We start from the raw sequence: 6,000 nt of genomic DNA, 5'->3' as shown, positions 1-6,000 counted from the left end.
ACTACTGAGCTAAGGTGATATAGATAAAATATATAATCGTTAGGCTTATTTGCTATTGTTTGAACGTCACGTTTTTTGTCATAACTTTTGATTTTCAAAACCGATTTACAATTTGAAAACAGATTCGGATTCTACGTGACAAGACGTGTGCAACGATAGCATTGTTGATATATTTGAAGCATTATTTCGTAACGTCATTATCGGGGGGCTTTACTATTTCCCCTATGGCTAACGCCCTATTAGCGCCACAGTGTCATTTGTAATTTTAAAATAATTTTGAGAAGTAAACCTATTTAGAAAGTCCTATTTTGTTATTCTAGCTCAAATAGGAACAAAATGGCAGCCAAATGAAAATGTCCAGAAACTTTTGACAGGGACTGTACGTGTTGCTAATTATATAAATAGTATAGGCATAACTAAATAGGGTGAAGTACGTATCTCATAGTGTTTCGCAGGGAGCTAGAAAGCCGTGCTTCCCCCTATTATTTACTTCTGGTACAAGGAGATGTGTATTTATTTACATTTATATTTAGCCCGGAGAGAGATGCACATCATTTGAAGTACATCCCGAATGATGCGTATATAACCCCTAATTGTGACGGTTTCAGGTACTTAATTAGTTTTCAACATAATTATCAATTATATTTTCATAATTTGTTCGATTATTTTCATTTTTCTAAGTGTTGTGGCTGCTGTTTACGAGATATTTATTCGGAGGAGGGACGCCTGTACGGTGAACCCCGAAGTTGATTCTGAGGTGGAGGCGCAATTACTTGTGTTTGACCGGACGGTCTTAAACCATATAAATCGGTTTATCTTAACTGAATCATTAGGCTATTTGGAAGATGCCTACATTTACAATTAAAGACGTTTTATTGATGTTGTTTCATTCGATTTATTCATACCCTAAATGACTAATTACAATATCCTTGTGATTTTAAATCCACTCGGAAAATAATATACATTTAGATAGTGCACACAAATACCTCTTATTATTACGGACAGTTTTATGTCTAAGCATGCATGTAATCATGGGTCCATCATCCTCGATTTCGTTGGCTTTGGGACATCCCACTTCATTCAAGTCTATAACTTCCCGATTAATAATGTTCAACAAAAAGAAACACTTTTCCTCTCCCTTACAGAATACGCGATGGTCCTCTAACTCGGGGTCTCGCCTTTTTATACACTTTAGCAATACCATCATCTAATACGTCATTCTAGCTTTGACTGAACATTATTGGTAATAACGCCATGATATTAACCTGGGTTTTATTGGGTATTTTTAATTTTGTGGAATGATCTAGAATAATCGGTAGGGCTGGGTTTTTACAGGGATTCTTTATTTTCCCCCAACGTCATCTGGAGGTTCATACCCCCTTAACCATTTGATTAATACGGGAGAAATTAATGGTTCAAATTTTAATCTAGTTAACATATTAAAATACTGTTTATTTCTTAAATCATAATTCACCCTATCTTCATACTTCAAGGTATGTACTTCTACATCCGAGAATCGAACGCGCTTCATTGACCTGCCAATCAAAAACACCCCTTGCAGGTGCGAGAGAGGGGTGCGTCAATCAAAAAGACTTAACCGTCCACTTTAAAGTTTCTTATACGATTCTCTCCATCCTAACCATTTTCTCATCCACCATCTTGTCCTACCTTCCACTGTGCATCCTCCCCTTCCTTCCACTGCACATCCTCCATCCTCCAATCCTTCACTCCTCAATCCTCACTCCTCCCCTGCCTTCCACTGTACCTGCACTGGGAACGGCATATATGTACTACTGCCACCATATTTCAAAACAAATAACCAAAGATGTAAATGATAAAAAAATGAGAAAAATGAAATAAGTAACTACTTAAAATAAAATTTGTTACAAATTACTTAGCCTTTTCCTTTCAAATGTAGGTCTATTATGGGTACTTCATAATTATCCTACATAACGGTGAACATTATTAAATATAGCTATTTTGAATACAAAAAGACCTAGGTGTATTCTCTACATGTATACAGAGGCCTTTTACGTCGTTCTCGTTTTTATGGACATACAAACTTTATATCTCGCATAAGACAGCTTGCGTACTGCTTTGGCGCAGATAGGTTTGAGCATTCGGCTTTACAAAGAGAATAAAATGTACTAAAATAGTTGATAGCTGATAAAATAAATGTACTATTGAAACCTAACAAAACGTGTTCGTTAATTTTAAGTTGTGCTTCGGATGTATGGGGTGTGTTCAACTTCTGTTCCAACGTCCAAGACTTTAGTATAACGTGCTCGAAACAATATATTCCACTTTATCCCCTTTCTTTTAAACAATTGATGGCTCAAAAACTTAATTAAACTGAGTATTTGAGGGGTAATTAATAGTTCGAAGTATCTGGCGGGGTTTATCTAGCGCTATGAACGGCATCACCGAGAGCTAACATCTCCTCGTCATTGTTAAGCCTCGTTTTCAAAGCAGCGGGTTTCAGCCAAAAAAAAATACGCGCGAGCCATTTTATTGGTTTGTCGCTATCGCCTAAAATATCGCGCCTTGTTTCTCGCTGAAAGGTTTTCAAAGAAGCGATTGCTCTATAGGCCCAGTGCGGTTTGACCGATTTGTATCAAGATGGAAATGTTGCCACGAGGAATCGTCAAGTTGGGTAGAGACGGAAGACCTTTGAGGTGATGGTAACGGATTTCGACTGTGTATCTGGGAATGACGGTTAAGATGAGTTTCGCGCGCGAAACTTCTCCCGCACCTAACACACGAATATTTAGTATCGCCATGCTGTTTGTGGATGTGTCTTTCCAACGTATATTTTATCTCAAATTTCCGATCACAAATGCGGCATTGAAAATCGTCATGCTGCTTGCAAACGTGTTTTGACAGCTTGTTTTCACTCTTATATCGCTTACCACGAGTGTTACACAGAAACATTTCTACCAATTTTGTGAAATACTACTATTTTATGGAGGGTGTAACTCAGAGTAGAATAATGAGGAATATTTCGGTGGGTTTATATACCGTCTTCACTTCGTACCACTTTGAGACTATCGAAATCTCCCACTGGCTATCTGGGGAGTTAAAATGTATGCTTAATGAAAAAAATGGAATTGCCGGGTGAACTGACTCCTCGAACTGCTTTGAGACTTATGAGATTTCATTCTGTCTTATCTTTGAAGATAAAAGTGTGTTTAGTAGATAAATGAAAAGGGAGAATGAAGATATTTTCATTTTTTTATTGTTTAGTATATAAATGAAAAGAAAGAGTGAAAAAAATTAATCCTCTTCAGGATCGGCCAATATCAAGATTGATTTGTTTTTGTAACTTGTCTGTCTCGATGATGGGCTTCACCCTCCTTTTCTTTTTAGATATCTCTGAACCTGTAGACTGAGGTCTTTTCCTCTGGCTGGCGGAACCTAATTCAGGGACAAACGAAGGTTCGGTTATAGTCTCGACCCCCCCGGATTTCGTGTGAAGGGAGGACTATTTCCGTCTCGCCGTCCACCGGCAACGGCGATTTTCTCCACTGTACTGTCCTTGTCCACCTGTCATAACCTAGTTCTACTCAATGTATAATACTCCATGTTCCTATCTATCTTTAAAATGTTTATTACTCCATCTTATGTTCAAGCAGACGCGATCAATAGTTTTTGTCAGGATGACGACGTTGTACAAATCCATTGTTATTAAATTTAAGTGTTCATTACCGGAGTCTATTAATCCATAGAAATACAAGTACACCAAAATGGCGAAGGTGCTCTCGTTTCTTCGTGGGAATGTATCATCTAATCTCAAGTCTGAATAACTTTAATCTACCTCGCTCTATTGACTGTTGTTCACATCACCAAGGCTTAGCTGTCAGCTTTACCCACCGTTGCAACTAGAGATGGCCGATACCAGGCTTAACCCGATACCGATCGATACCGGTACAAACATGAACCGATACCGATCGATACCGATATTTACTCACTATGATTCAAAACCCGATACTTCAACCGATACCGATATGGTATCGGTTCATCCCTAGAAAAGTCGGCGCGTACTATGAACGATTTTCGCTTATTAGTTGTTAGATAAACTGAATTCAGGTACTTTTTATATAAATGAGAACTCGACACGATTGAAATTAATAGAAATGAGATATTATCACCATCATTACGTTACTAAAAGACCTAAAATGTCATGTAGCGCCATATAACGCATTTTAAACGAGTATCGGTTTAGTGTTGGTATCGAACCAACCGATCCGATACTATCGGGAAACCCCGAGTATCGGTGTCGGTACCGATAGGGTATCGGTATCGGTTCATCCCTAGTTGCAACTGTTTGTTTTTATCAACCTACCATGGCATTATCTTTACCGCCAATTCTACCGTTTGATCTTCACACCGATAATAACAACCTCAACGCCGCTTGGACCAAATGGTGTCTCCGATTTGAGAACTATCTTCTTGCTTCGGGAGTCAAGGATTCAGCTCGACAGAAAGCTCTTTTGCTAGACTGTGTGGGTGATCCTGTACAGGATATATTCTATGCGTTACCTGGCAGTGCTACAACAGTTGATTATCAAGATTCTAAAGATTTGTTAACCAGTCACTTTGCACCTAAACAAAACATCGACTACGAAATCTTCAAGTTTCGAGAAGCAAAGCAAGTAGCAACAGAGAATATAGATGCCTATCACGTTCGACTACGTACATTATCACAATTCTGCGCTTTTGATGATGTTGAATTGGAAATCAAACGCCATATCGTTCAAACCTGTCATTCAAAAAAGTTACGACGTGCCACATTACAGGATCCTTCCAGCCACCACCATAGAGAGCACCAATCATCTACCATCGGCACCAACCACCATTTCTTATCTTGAGAACTCGACCGCAAAACACGCCTCAATTAATCTTTTCACCAAACGTGACGTATCCAATTCTCAACAATCACAATGTGGCTTATGTGTGCTCTTTTCATTGTCTCTTTGGCGGAAGCATCATTGGCTGCGATGGAGGTAGACGCGGTCTTTACGGAAAGCGACACAGATGGTAGTTTGCTTTTGATACTTCGGCCAAACATTATGGTGGATGGAAGTAGTAGTAAGTTACCACACTTTTAGGCATGCAAATTAGCCAACAATGATCCAAATTTGCATAATTCAGAAATCCCACTTTTGACTATGCAAATTAGGATCTAAATTTGTATAATTCAGAGATCCGACCTTAAACATGTAAATGAACCGAAAATGATTATAATTTGCATAATTCAGAATCACACCTGTCAATCAAATGCGAGTCACGTGTGAGTCACGTGCAGTGTTGTGACGTAGGTAAAATTTGTAAGATATATCAGCAACAGGGTTTGAATGATATTAGTTCGGGACAAAACTTAAAGCTATAATGAACTGGGAAAAACTACGGCTCGAAACTTTTAAAGATTACCCCGTTAGTAATATAAATCCATCAGAGTTTGCGAAACATGGTTTTTATTATTTAAAGAAGGGCGACGCCGTTAAATGTTTTTTTTTGCGATATAACATTACATAGTTGGAAAGTTAATGATAAAGTAAATGAGGAGCATCTAAAATATTCCCCGGAATGCCCAATTGTTAAAGGGTTTTCAACATGCAACATACCCATACATTGTTCTAACGACGAGTCAGGGAGAGATGTACCACCAACGGAGAAATACGTTTCAACTACAAGCAAACCCAAGACTAAAGAATATTGTAATAATAGATGTTGTACGCAGCGTGTTTTTGAGGTTACAAAAGAATATGTCTGTTTAGGTGGGTTATTACTTATCCTTCCCATAACTGTACCTGTAGGAATTATTTGTGGAATGTTATCTATGAACCCAGCAGTAGCGCTTCTTGGTTTCTATCCTCTACTCTTACCGATTTTAGATCAGAATTTTTTTAAAAGAGGATTGTGTCAATGGTGTAAAAAACAAATCAAAGGATGAAATAAATTTTTTAAAAAACAATGTTTATTTGTATTGATTACATCACG

Source organism: Phalangium opilio, unplaced genomic scaffold (assembly GCF_054372755.1).
Source record: "Phalangium opilio isolate 3A_F unplaced genomic scaffold, DU_Popi_V2 ptg000043l_1, whole genome shotgun sequence".
Lineage (NCBI taxonomy): Eukaryota > Metazoa > Arthropoda > Arachnida > Opiliones > Phalangiidae > Phalangium > Phalangium opilio.
Note: the sequence above shows the minus strand (reverse complement) of the source record.